Raw genomic sequence first — 13,832 nt, forward strand, 5'->3', positions numbered from 1 at the left:
TGTGGGTCATTTATACTATTTGCAGGGAGGGCTCTAAACCATGTTCTGACATCTCCAGTTAAACTTTGAACAAATACTTTCATTCTGACATCATCATCATCAATCTCATAGTTTTCAAAATAATCTGTCATTTTCTTGGTATGTTGTTGAGCTGTGTAAGTGCCAGTACCGTCAAAATAGGTGATTTTACTTTGATAATCTTGGGGCATGGCCCCTGGATTGGCAGGTTGTAGGGGAGCATATTAGTTTGCCATGTTTGCAGATATAAGAGTGACAATTGGAAGGGTAGGGACAGCAACGGAAATGTGTGCTGTAGATGGAGGAGTGGGAAGGATAATTTGAGGTGTTGATGGGGAACTTGAAGAAGCTGCAGCAATGACAGAAGGGTTTGGTGTTGTTTGAGAGGTAATCTTAGTTTGGATAGGGTTCTGCAAATGTTCATCAAAGTGTGAACTAGCAGAATATTCTTCGCTCTCTTGGTTTCTAAGGATCTTAGGAATCAGATTAGGATTTTCAAAGATAGGTGGAGGATTAGGATCCAGATTTGATCTAGTGTAACGAATCTTCTTTGGAGCCAGTTTCTAGGTTGTATTTTTGGCTTTTTCCTGGAATAATTTAACGATACAACTTTAACAGTCTCTTTTTAGGAATTTTTAGATATTGGAACTTTGAACTTTCCTAAAAGACCGTTTGAAACAAGGAACTGGTCAAGAATTTGAAATAACTTGTTCAAGACAGATAGCAACAATAAGTGAATTATTCAGATCCCTAGTGGAGTCTCCAATAATGTTATCACTCAGGTTGTTCCCCAAAGTTGTAAGAAAGGGAATACGGCCAAGGTAACTACAGACGAATCTTTTAGATACAGATTCTAGCCAATCTGCATCCAGAGAGAGCTCTCTCTTTATGATTTAGAGTTGTTTTAAAATGCATTAGGCTAGTTATGAAGTTCAAGGGTTTTGTTTTGGGTTTGGTTTGTGGAATTCAATAGAACAGTGAGGCAAACTGAATAGTTCAGTCCATTGGGCATGATGGAGTCAAAGAAGGATGGCTTTCTGGATTCGGTTTCTTAACAAAGGATGGTATCAAGGAGCAAGGTAGTCAAACAGGAAGCAAATATAGGCTGCAATTAGATGGAATGAACATAAGGGATGAAGGGCAATTAAGAATCCTTCAACATATTGCAAGAGAGAAAATGGATGATTACTGGTAAGGAGCAATTAAGAATTCCTTAACAAATAGTCAAAATGCAAGAATCAGGAAGCAGGAGAAATTAAGAATTCACTGCTAATATTAATTCTAAAGAAAACACGGAGAATAATAAAGATTGAAGACAGAGTGCAGTGTAAGCAAATTCTAAATTAATCATTTTCTTTACCATTCAGACTATGAAACATAGATGATATAGTGAACAAGAAAACTGTAAAACATGAGATATAGGGGACTTATTGGTCCGGAGTTTAATTCAAGAATTCTATGACAAGTCTTCTACATCAAATCCTCATCCAGTAGGCCGAGCAACAAATGGTTCCAACAGCCTTTTATTCCAAAGATTTCAGTATTATAGTAAAAAAACTATGAATACCCACCAACCCCAAATATTTCGTCTGGGGGGGTATTTATACAAAATATCAAAATATCATACAAAATATCTGATGGAGATAATATCTAGTGATGACTAATCCCCTTTTTTACAAAAGATAGAGACAAACATTCTCGAAAAGAGGGAAAAGATGAATCGATGCTGTACTGGCTGCTCTATCTTTGTCGGATGTGTTGGAGGCAGGCTCTGCGAGTCAGTTTACAGCTGTCTTCGACTGATACTCTACGCTGGCTGCTTCGTCATTGCCGAACATTCTTTGACCTTGATCAGATATACTTTGACACGCTTGAGCTTTATTTATCTCTGTTTATCTTTATCATGGAAAAATAGCCCAAAATGTATGTTTTACCCAAGAGAAATTTACAAAATCCCCAACATGTCTTCCCACCATTGTTGCTTTGGAAATTTATGTCTCTGAAGTTTCCTCAGGGTTTCATCAGCTTTTGTATATCTAACAAAATTAGGCTAGAGCTGAAACAGATGTTTTACCTCATGTTCAATATAAAATAAGTTCTCCAAATTATCATAGAGACTTTGGCCTGTGGGGAGTGCTTTTACTCCTGAAGCACTTGTTGATGAATTAACTTGATCAACAGCATATGTGTTCAACTTATGTACATAATCTGTGTGTTTCATAAGCCGGTCATTATTTCCTAAAAGACTTGGTAGCCCTTATTCTGCAAAACTGTAAACCTTTCCATGAAAGAATTAATTTCTACTTGCATATCCCGACATCTTTTTTCAAAATTCTACATTAAAGTTCTCTTGGTTAGAACTATTTTGATTTCCAAAATGGTGCTTGTCCTGTCCGGGATGCCAATTTTTTCCAGTTGTTCTCTATTTCTGTAATTCAAAAAATGTATGAGCCGGTTGGCTTGATCAGGCATTTGTCCTAATAAAGCTCTTGATTTTTGAATTTCTCCATGTGCTACATTCACTAAGTCAACCTGCTCATAGATAGTTTGGATAGATGGCCAAACATTGCTTAGGGATTGATTGATGTTGTTCCAAAGGATTCCTTTGATTTCCGCCAGAGGTTTATCCAAAGTGAGATCCTACTCTAATGTTCTCACTTTATTCTCTAATGCATTAACCTCTCTTATTTTTTCTGCCACACTTATTTTGGATTTATCATAACTCTTTTCTACTTTTGCCAATTTCTCTTTCACTCATTTCAATTCTGACACTTGGAGTCTCAATTCTTCCATGGCCTTTATCAATTCTTCTGTGCTCATATTAGCATTGTTTCCTAGTGCTGCTCCTGCTGATGATGTACCTATGATTACCTCTGTTGCGACTGCTGGGACATTTGGGGCCAATGCTGATCCAACTGCTGAGGGGACTGCAGTTGTGACTATAGGGATTACCTCAAGTGGCTGGGAGGTCTACTCCCCCTGCTTCTCTTTTAATGCCTTTTCTAGTGCCTGCTCTGTATCAGTTAATCTTTCACTGAGTTTCATGAGCAGGTCCATCATGTCTTCCTTTGATTTCTTCTCTATGATTTCTGCAGTCTGAGAGTGCCTTGAAGGAGGTAGCTTCAGTTGTTTCCTCAGGGCAGCACTATCCTCTTCCTTCTTCTTGATTAGTGCCTTTATGCCTTTAGCATCTTTGGGGTCATGTCCAAGTTCCACGATGATCTCTTCTAAGGATTTGATTCTATTATCCTTGGCCAGAGAAGAAGCTTTGTCCCAATGCAACTGAGCTATTGTGTTGTCTAAGGAATTTTGTAACTAGTGGGCCAACATTGCTTTGTCAGCCAGTATAGAATAAACGATTTCTCCAGTCTGCTTGTGAAGTTCAATCTGGTCCAATGGATGAATGTCTTTGGCTAGGACCTCTAAGTATGTTCTCATGTAATCTGCTACAGACTGGGGTTGTTGTACCTTTGGCTTAAATAAATCATTAACATTTTGCCTTATTTACTGTCATAGGCAGACATTAACCTTTGCTAGTTTGGAGGGGCCATCTTCAGCTATTGATTGTACATCTGAATCCTCACAGGATCATTTTTAGCTTTAATTTCTATGAAAGTCCGTTTAATGTCTGAGGACTGTTTGCTTTGTGGCCTAGTGGACAATACCTCTACACTGTGCTACCTTTCTAGCTCCTGCCTATGTGAGCTAGTTGATGTATCTACTACTGGGGAAGTCTGCTGGCTGACTACCCTCTCACCTCTTAGACTGTCTGTCGTTTCTTCAATGATTTCCTCTTCTGACAGAGGATTCAGTATTTTTCTCTTTGCTATTGGTTGTTCAGCAGGACCACTGATAGGTGTGGCCTCTCTGTCTCCCTTCTTGCTTCTTTCCTCATTTAGAGGAGTTTGTAATGTTGGGATTTCTACTGCTTTAGATTGGGCTGGAGAAATTTGTACTTGTTCATGTTCTTTGGACCGCCCTAGCTGATCAGTCATTATTGGCTGCTCTGTGGTTTCTACCTCTTTGCCCTTTGAAGTCTCTTTGACTGATGTGCTAGTTTTCTATGCGGGCTACTGAGAAGTTCCAGTAGAGGATGTCCCAACTCCTGATTGTTGAGGCCACTTGAAAAATGCCTGTCCAAAAGAGTCTAGGTCAAGGGTTTTTTCAAGATCTTTCATAGCTTTTTCCATCTTTTCTTGTTCACTAATTTCCTCTATTAATATCCCTTCTACTCATTCTTCCTGATTCGCATACTGTTCAATTTCTGGGATCCTATGGTGTACATACACTGATACCCTGTTTCTTACCCTTCTATCACTTATGAAACTACATGGGTCATATGGCACTCACTAAAAACTCTTCTTGAATCTAAGGTGGTCTTCTAAGATCTTTTCAGCATCTTCCCACGCATCCCTAGAATTGATGACATAAAGGCCTAGCTGGTTTTTTATTCTCAGCTGAGCCTTCTTCTTTACATTACAAAAGTGGGTTAAGTCTGCATAGATGATCTGCTTGAAATATTATAATGCAAATAACCTCATGGGCACATATCTAGGCAACTTGAAAGGGCATAGTTCACATCCATAAATTCTGATTTCTATGTGATTCTTGTAGAGGTACCAGTCACCTATCCTGTACTGTTTGGAAAGCTTCAAAATCTTCTTCATATCACTAGTAATTCTAGGAGGAGGAGCTCCTATCAACAGAGTGGAGGTTGGGTGTACAAATAACTCAATGAATTCACTATAGGTATAAGGGGAGTCACAGTTATGGAAGACTGAGCTCCAAAAGATCACAGACCTACAATTTCCTTTTCAGTCTAATTTCCTGATGGGAAATGGAAAGCTGTCTGGCTGATAATATAACAACAGATGGCATATATAAGAAGTGTATTTGAAAACTCCTTCTCTATCCAAATTCAGGAATTGGTCATGGATTTTGTTGGCTATAAAAGTGGTATAGTCATACTTGACAGCAGGGGGCTGTCTTGGAGTGAACATAGATAATAGAACCAGGGTGATATCATCCACATATTCATTGGATTTAAATCCCAAGATCAAGGATATCATGTCAAGAATGAATTTTCCAGTCTCAGTGAACCAGGTATGTAAATAGGGAGGTGTGCCTTGCGGCTGGTAGTTTGGTTTCATGAACATCTGAGCAATATGAGTTATGTCTGAGTTGGGCAATTGAGAAGCTTGTTCAAGAAAAAATCCCATGGAAAGATGAGCAAGGGGCTCAGTGGAATGGAAATGCATCATCTCATTGATGGATTCAGCAGTTATGGAAAAAAGGACAGTTTGTGAAGGTGACATAACTGCTCTGTGGACAGGGTCATAGCTGGCATAGTATTGGTGAATGATATCTGGGAAAACATGGACAGAGGGAAGAAAGTACATGGGAAAGTTTGATTCCCATAGTCCAAAAATGTCAGAGTTGCTTAGATGACTATCTCTAATTTGGCAGAAGTTCTGAAGATGATTCCTATCACCAGATAGGTCTTTTATTTGGAAATCTCTATCGGCCAAGGGTAGATAATTCAAATCTTTATGAGGTACATTCATGGGTGCGACATTTAGGGTTATGGGGGCTTACATGTTTGGTTCTTGTGTATTCAAACTAGAAATTGGGCTTTATGTGGAGAATTAGACTAAACAACAGGTTTAGGAGTCTTTATGGACTAAACAGACTAATTTCAACTCAAAGTTGGCTTTCTCAGGTAGGATTTTCAGTGGAAAAGTGAAATTGCAGGTTTGCAGGGTAAAAACGAATAAATACCTGGATTGCGGAGATAAAACTATGAATTTTTAGGTCGAATGGTGGACTGTTGAGCACGACGTTGGAGTTTCTTAGCCGGGTGACAGGCTAACTGCTCGAAAAGTCGACTGGACATATTTTGCATGGAGCACAGTTTGCAGATAATCAGGGAAAAAATGAAATTTTATTGTTTATTTAACAAAAATTGATTTGGCGGGTATTTTTGGCATTTATTGAGTGGATAACGTCAGCATGATGGGACAACTTGTCGCGTAGTGGAGGGCGGTAAGAATTTTTACCCCGGTGCGGGAGTCTGACGCGTGTCCTAGTACGGGCAGCGATATCACCCATCTCCCGGGCGGTAAAGTTCGGCGGATGGAGGGCTAGCGATATAGATCTTAGCCGTCGGATGCGAGGGCCATTGATCTGATGGTTGGCGGTCAACGGAGGTGACAGATGGTTAAGGCGCGGGGCTGACACACGATAGTTAAAGTTTTATAATGCGTTGGGGTTTTTACAATTGGTTCGCGGGGTTGCGGGTTTGGTTATTTAATTAACCAAAGGCTAATAAATCCCAATGTTGCCCACGGTGAAGACTATGGTTTATAGTTAAACCGGGGGGCGGGATATTTAAATAATGTGGGGTTTTATATATATGTACATATTACGGGAAAGGGGAAAAACTATAGGGATTTATATAATAAACATTGATTTGTAAATTGTTAATATGAGATTTTGAAATACAAGCGCTGAGTATAATGTTTTAAGAAACTCAGGCCGAAAGGAAAAAGGAGTCTATACAAGGAATATGACAATTTTTTCCTAAGTGAAGTAGGAACTCACTTAGGCAAAATGACAAAATGAAATGAGATGGAGTGACTTTAAGGATATTTAGGCAGATCTTAACACCATTGGGGAAATTAGTAAATGATTTCAGGGAAAAACATGAGGGGAGTTAGTCATGCCTCGCTTGAGTTGCTCTTAAAATATAAAACTGCCATAGTACCTGTGATAAAGGTAAGATTATCATTCTGAGAGACAAAATCAATCACAAGTCTCTTTCTGCAACATCAAGACTGCCTACCCAGCCTATTGTACCTAACATTTTTTCTCCTTTCTCTTTGGGTGCACTTGGACTGGCAAACCCTCATCAATTTTCTTTTCTTTACATGATAAGCCTATCTAAATCTGCACTTATTACATCCAAGGGCTCAGTTTAAACAGTTGAGCTCCTTTGCTTCTCTACCTATCTACTTATCTACCAAGTTTAAACAGTTTGGACAGACTTTTATTCTCTATCTCTAAAACAGGAAATTCAAACATGAACTAGCCAGGATTAAGCTATTTGGCCATTCATCAATTGTGGTAGAAAATTCAACAAGCTGTACATGATGCTTTATTTACAGAAAAATGAAATAGTAGTGGCATTTGGACTTGCACACTTTCCTGGTCCTTTTCATTTGGGGTTCATTTCTTTTCATTTTTTCTTTTGACCATTTATCTTTTCACCCTTTGATTTTTCTTTTAGGGTATACCCTCTTTACATTTTTTAATTTTTTTTGATTTTTTGAGAATATGGAAAACCTTTGCAACAAGAAAAGGTATGTACATATTGCAGAGCTAGTCAAGTCAATCATGAAATATGACACCTATTGGTATAGGAGCATAACAAGGATGACCATCTGTGTAAAGCCATCGTATAGATGACTTAGTACTCTCCTGAAATCGCAGATCGGATGGATGAAACTAGATCCAGGGTATTCTATCTCATCCAATTGTTTGCTCAAGTATGAGTCTAACCATGTGAATATGTGATCTAAGGTCGAACATGGGAAGAAACCATCTAATTACTAACCAATGATGCAAGTTGTTAACAGATGCGATAGAGATCACTGATAATGATAATGATTCTCAAGGTACTACAGTACATTCTACATGTTGTGAATAGATGTTTTGATTTCAAACACCATACAAAGTCTTTCGGTCGAAGGCCAGTGATGTCAGCCTATCGCCGGAAGCAAGAAACTTGTCATTGATGTATGAAAGCCTCAAGGTACTAGAAGGGTGTTTCTAAGTCAACTTCCTAGATGTGTGGACGTCAACAAGAAGCGACTCGTCATAGGAGGGCCTTGATGTATCCCCATCAATGACACGAAATGAGTGTAATGATTTTGAAGACAGAATTTGACTGATGACACAAGGTTCGGGAATGGAGGTCATGAAAATGAAGGTTTATGAGTATTGCAAAGGATGAAGTTTACTGAGTGAGCTTCTCTTGAACATGTCGACGACACTGAATGAATTGGAAACATTGACCCAAAACCAAAGTGATAGATGGTGTGATAGACCATAGATATGATAACCATCAAGCAGATAACCCAACCCAAATAGTCACAACAATGAAGTGAAAGATTCATGTTCAAGAGTGACTTGATACCATAAAGTTATTTATCCCTTTTCCCATTTTCCCCAGTCATTGTTTACCAGTACCTCTTTATTTTTTAACAATCTTGAGGAGGATAACATATGCTTGTAGTATAATTCCACCCTTCGGGTGAATCCATCACTATGTGATGTTTTAGTGAGTCCAGCGAAGGTGAAACTCAGACTTTTCAATATTTGATGTTTTAACGAGTTTAACGATAATGAGAACTCGGTCCTTTTCATGTTTACAGAGTTTGAAAAGGGAAAAAAAGAAAACTCCAAAAGTTCCTTTTTGTAAATTTGTCTCTCAAGTCCAAAAAAGCGTAAAATAATACAAGAGTGAACCTATTGACCATGTTCAATCAACGTATTCCTTTTTCGTAAATAATTTATCTCAGTCCAAAAAAGGGTTAAACTTATACAGAGTAGATCTCATTTCCAATCCATTTACGAGTTGAAAAGGACAAGCACCTGACAATATTTTTGTGTTTAAAGAGTCAAAAAAGAGCTTGAAAGAAGACCCTCTATTTTTATTTTCTTTTAACAAGTCAAAGAGGAAAATACTCGCAATATTTTCATTTTTTACTAGTTAGAAAAGAGCTTAAAGGTGACTTGTCTAAGAGGAATGAGTGGTGTCTAGGATAGCAACTAGTTCCATTGATGTTGGAACTTCTCAAAACATGTTGATTTATGTGAAGAGGCTGGCTAATAAGACCACTCATTGCAATTTTTCCTCAAAAAGGGTAAAACCAACCAAGTGAAAGCGTATGATCAGCCAAGAAGATAGTGACGATGGAAGGATAAAAACCAAGGTTCATCTGATGAAAGAGGCTGAAAGAATGGAAATCACGAGGGTTAAAATGGAGATGGGTTCATTTTTACACAAGCTTGAACCATAGGGAATTATGCTTAGATTCAGTTTCATGTTTACACAAGCTTGAAATGAAAAACTATGCTTGGATTCAGTTTCATTTTTACACAAGCTTGAACCATGAAAAAACTATACTTGAGATTGGTTTACGTGCCCCCAACATGATAATTCGATTCTAGGTGCATGCCCCCCAAGCTTCATTACATTCACCTAAGTAGACTACTCATGGCTATTAGGTGGACGGAATGAAGGTTCGTTTACGAGATCATATGAAAGACTCGATTGGGATTTTACGAGATCTAATCAAAGACTCGAATTGAAACTTTGCTCTAGGGTACCTTGTTTCATTTTTTAATGATCTTGACACAAGACAAGGAACTCTGCTCAGATTCCTTGTTTCGTTTTTTAATGAGCTTGACACAAGAGAGGGAACTATGATCATATTCCTTGTTTTATTTTTTAACGAGCTTGACACAAGACAAGGAACTATGCTCGTATTCCTTGTTCATGACCCATAAGAGGTCATGAATTCTAGGAGTTTCTCATCAAATGGGATAAAAATGCTCTAGAAGGGATATGTAGAAAGGAGTCCATTAGAGATATCTGGTTCCAATGTTCCAGTACATAATTCACAACATCACGGAATTGATCGTCAGTTGATGTAGGCATGGAACTAGTTGCCACATAATTGACCCATGGCGAGGAAGACACCATTGGGACAAAAGGACCATTTAGGGAAGATGGTTGACTGGAAGCCATATTTGGGTTGGGAAATGAAAACTTGTTAATGGTGCCAATTATGGCTTCATGCGGGAAACACATCACTCGAAAGAGTGTTGAAGCAATAGCTCCCATGTCATAAACATAGTCATGCCCAAGAAGTAAATTGTAATCTAAAGGGCCTGGGACTACCATCATATTGAGATAAACAATTTTTCCTCCCAAAGTAATAGGAAACTGAGGAAGGATCCTTAATGTTTGAATGCTTTCTCTGTTAAAAGCCAACAGTTTCTAGGTAATAGGCACAAGTGGCGGCAAACCGAGCACTTGCCAAGTAGTGGAGGAAAGGATACTCACATATGCACCTTCATCTATAGTAGTGCCAGATACAATCATATTATAAACCTGTACTATAATCTAGAAAGGAACATAAGAAGGAAGATGCCATCCTGCCAGTCAATTCCAATCAAAGGAAGTGATCGGACTACTTGGAGGAGGTACCATAAGAACGGGAGAGTTACCCCCTTGAGTTACAAGAATGGGAGGATTTTCCTCTTGTCTTGATGGAACAGGAGGGTTGCCTCCAAGCTCATTGTAATCTCAAGAAACGAAAAGAACCTGAGTGATATCATACTCACTCTCTATGGGAAAGGTACAATTAATTGAAGGTGAAATCGGGTCAACTGTTTCCTCGACCTGTGATTGGTCAGGAATAGACTCATGGGATTCACATTCAGAGAGAGTGGGTTTGAACAACGGCTGATTTGGGTCAGTCACTTCATCAATTAGTGAAGGATTAAGGGAGGGTCTCCTATAACCATATGGAAGTTGATGCGGAGAAGTAGGATCATTATCCAACACTATTTTGGCTTCATCAAAATAAGGACAAAGGTGAATGGGGTGATTCCCTTCACACAACCTATAGGAAACTTAACTTTACCCTTCTTTCTATGAATTTTACTACCACTAGTTGATGGTGTGTCACCAACATGATCTCCAGAAATTGATGACACAGGATGATGCAAACGAGAAGACTATTCTTCTAAGATCTGAGGAATACCATAACAATTTCAAAGAAGATGGTCTCTCATACAAAGTTTGCAAGGATATCGAATTTTCTGAGGCTTATTGGATGGTTTCTCATCAGAAGTTGCATTCGAAGCAATGGTTGCTTGGTTTCCCCCGACTAAATTTTCTTCTTCTTCCCTTTCTTCTTCTTCTTATCCACCTAGTTACTAGTGTCAATACTTTCACCAAGCGAAGAGGAATAAGGGGAGGAAGAAACAATTGATGAAGAAGGTAAAGGGTCAACTTTAGGATCAACTGGAGGTTGATTTTGTGCAGTTTTAGGAATGCTTGATTGAGGAGAAATCACGACATTTTGAACGGAGGTTGAAAACAACCATACTGGCAAGCCAATGGTAAATCTCGTAAGGGATAATGTAGCCCTATATGTAGCACCAATATTTCAGAAAGGAGGAAAAGGACTAGGAATCCCATCAAAAGGAATTACATGATCGGTGGACTCTAGAGTTGTTGCCATATGTCTCAACCTAAAATCAACTAAGGAGTGATGTGGAGAATGTTATCCATGGTCAATTAATTTTATTTTAATCAAAATAACATAACAAAAAAAAACTGGATAATCTAGGAAAAAATGATTACCAAGTAACTCTGAACAACAATATACTGCCTCAGTAAACCAAGGACATAACATACGTGCAGGAAATCTCCCTGAATGTTGTGATCGGTGTATGATAGTATACAAGGCAGCTGACTCAGTTACCTAAGGATGGATAGCAACCTAATGCAGTCCTCCCATATATACTCAAAAGTACGTGGAGGCCCGATCTATGTTAACACTATCTAATGCGAAGCCGTACAGTGAGAGCATTCCTTTATACTTTTTGTACTATAACACCGCCCTTTATACTGAAGGTACATGGATGAGCTACGATATACTTACTTACGTGGAATGGGGTATCACACTCAGAATGTATCATAGACAATTAATGAAAACTGTTATGTTTTACGACTTCGGAACATGTCTCTAGCCTAGAACCTTTAAATGTTATTCGTTAAACAACAATGCTCCATTAGGTTAATTGAGATAACTTTTAAGTTGATCTTGTTTAAGAGTTTGTCTTCCAGGTTCATTGCACAATGTCTTTTAAATTCCTAGAATGCAACTATGATGAGAAACATTCTTTTTATTTTGTTTGAACAATGAAAGCCTTAACTACAAGGGATTGAGCAATCAGAATGTTTAATCAAAGAGCATAGAGCCAATCTAGTGAAATTTCCCTATACTATTCCTACAAGAACACACAAACCTCTAATTGCATAATGCAAGTTTTTCTTTTCATTTTCTTTAATGTTTAGATGAACAAAATGAAACTAAATGCACAAATAATCAATCAATACTTTTCGCAAGAAACGAAGACTTTACAACAGTTTCTTTTTCAAATAAATGAAGAGTTTATGACACTTCCTTTTCGGAAAATATTAATCAACTATAAGCTAACTTTGACCATGAATTGATAATGATAAAGAAATCATTTAAGAAACACTACAAAATCAAGGCCAAAGTAGGACTAGGAGGATAAATACAACTTGATTTCAGAACCATAAGAAACATTGATCTTTCAGCAAGCAAAAACAGAAGCAGCTTTGGAAAAATCAAACCAAAGGTGGGTTTTTTAGCCTAAGAGGGATCAGCACAGGACAGAGCGGGAGACAGTGCATTGCAGTGCACTGTTTCTAAGCTAGGGCTGCTTTGCAGTGCACTGTGTCAAGACCAACATTGCGTGGTGCTAGAGAGTCAAATCAAGAGACATTCAAGCACAATTTTTTACTAGAACACTTCAAAAAGACTGAAATAAGATCAATTAAGTCAAGAAAAATATACTAGGTTGTACTATGATGAGGGTAAGCCACCAGGAATGACAGTTGTTCCCCAGTATGGTCGCTAATTTGTTATATGGAATTTTCATCTACAGGTAAAAACATTTTTCCTAGGTGGGTAGCTACACCTAGAACAACAGAAAAAAAGTAGTTTAACCTTTTCCTATAGTAGATATATGAGATGAAGGAACTTACTTGTAGTCTTTCTCTTCCTTAATCCCCTTTTAATTTCTCCCATCGCTCCCACTTGAACTAAACTCGCTCAATTGGTACTTGTATCAAGAGAAACAAAAACAAGAAACGATCAAAGCATACATCAACTATCTACTATAAACCAATGGAATTAAATACATTGAAACACATAATCATCATAGATATGAACAATAATATGAGAAAATGAATAAACTCTTTATTAATGTAAAAGGAAGAGTATCACCCAATACAATTCGATCCTGTGCCACTTCTCTAGCTTCAGTCCAACCGTCGCCACATCAAAAGCACACCAATCCAGCAGCAAAACATTTCTTAACATGAACTCAATTCTCAAACCAACATAATTTCCTTACAAACTTTAGATTCTAGCCCCCTGATCACTATGATGAGTGGTCAATTTATAGGGAAATTCAGGTGGTTATGTCATAAATTGGGAATTGAATGGCCTTCCAAATTGGAGTTAGTTTCCATGGAGAAATGGATGAGAGGATAGAAGGATATTTGATCCATAGCCTATCCAAAGTCGACCTCATAGGATGAGATAAGAGCTAGGCATCCTTCTAGAATGCTCTAGAATCAGAGAATATTTCTAGAATCAAATGTGAATTTTGCTCATTCTTGCCTAGGACAGGTCAAAGAGGGACTAAGTTCACTGCAGTGTAGGCGTGAATGGGCCTACCCACTCTATAATGCAGTTATCCCTAACCAAGGTTGTGTTGTTTTCCTAAGGAGGCATTTCAGCAGGGTTTCAGGCTAGGAAGCTTCCATGGATGAATGCATTCAAATTGATGACTTGTCTAGGGCATGTAACAACTGAATTAGGGTTTGATGAGCCCTAATTGTACTAATGTGAATGTTAGGAGTGATGTGCCCAAATATGCCTGTAACAACCCCGCATTGGCTTTGTCCGTTTTTCTTCAGATTC

Source organism: Pinus tabuliformis, chromosome 8 (assembly GCF_031772625.1).
Source record: "Pinus tabuliformis cultivar Carrire ecotype Pingquan chromosome 8, CPIR1, whole genome shotgun sequence".
NCBI lineage: Eukaryota > Viridiplantae > Streptophyta > Pinopsida > Pinales > Pinaceae > Pinus > Pinus tabuliformis.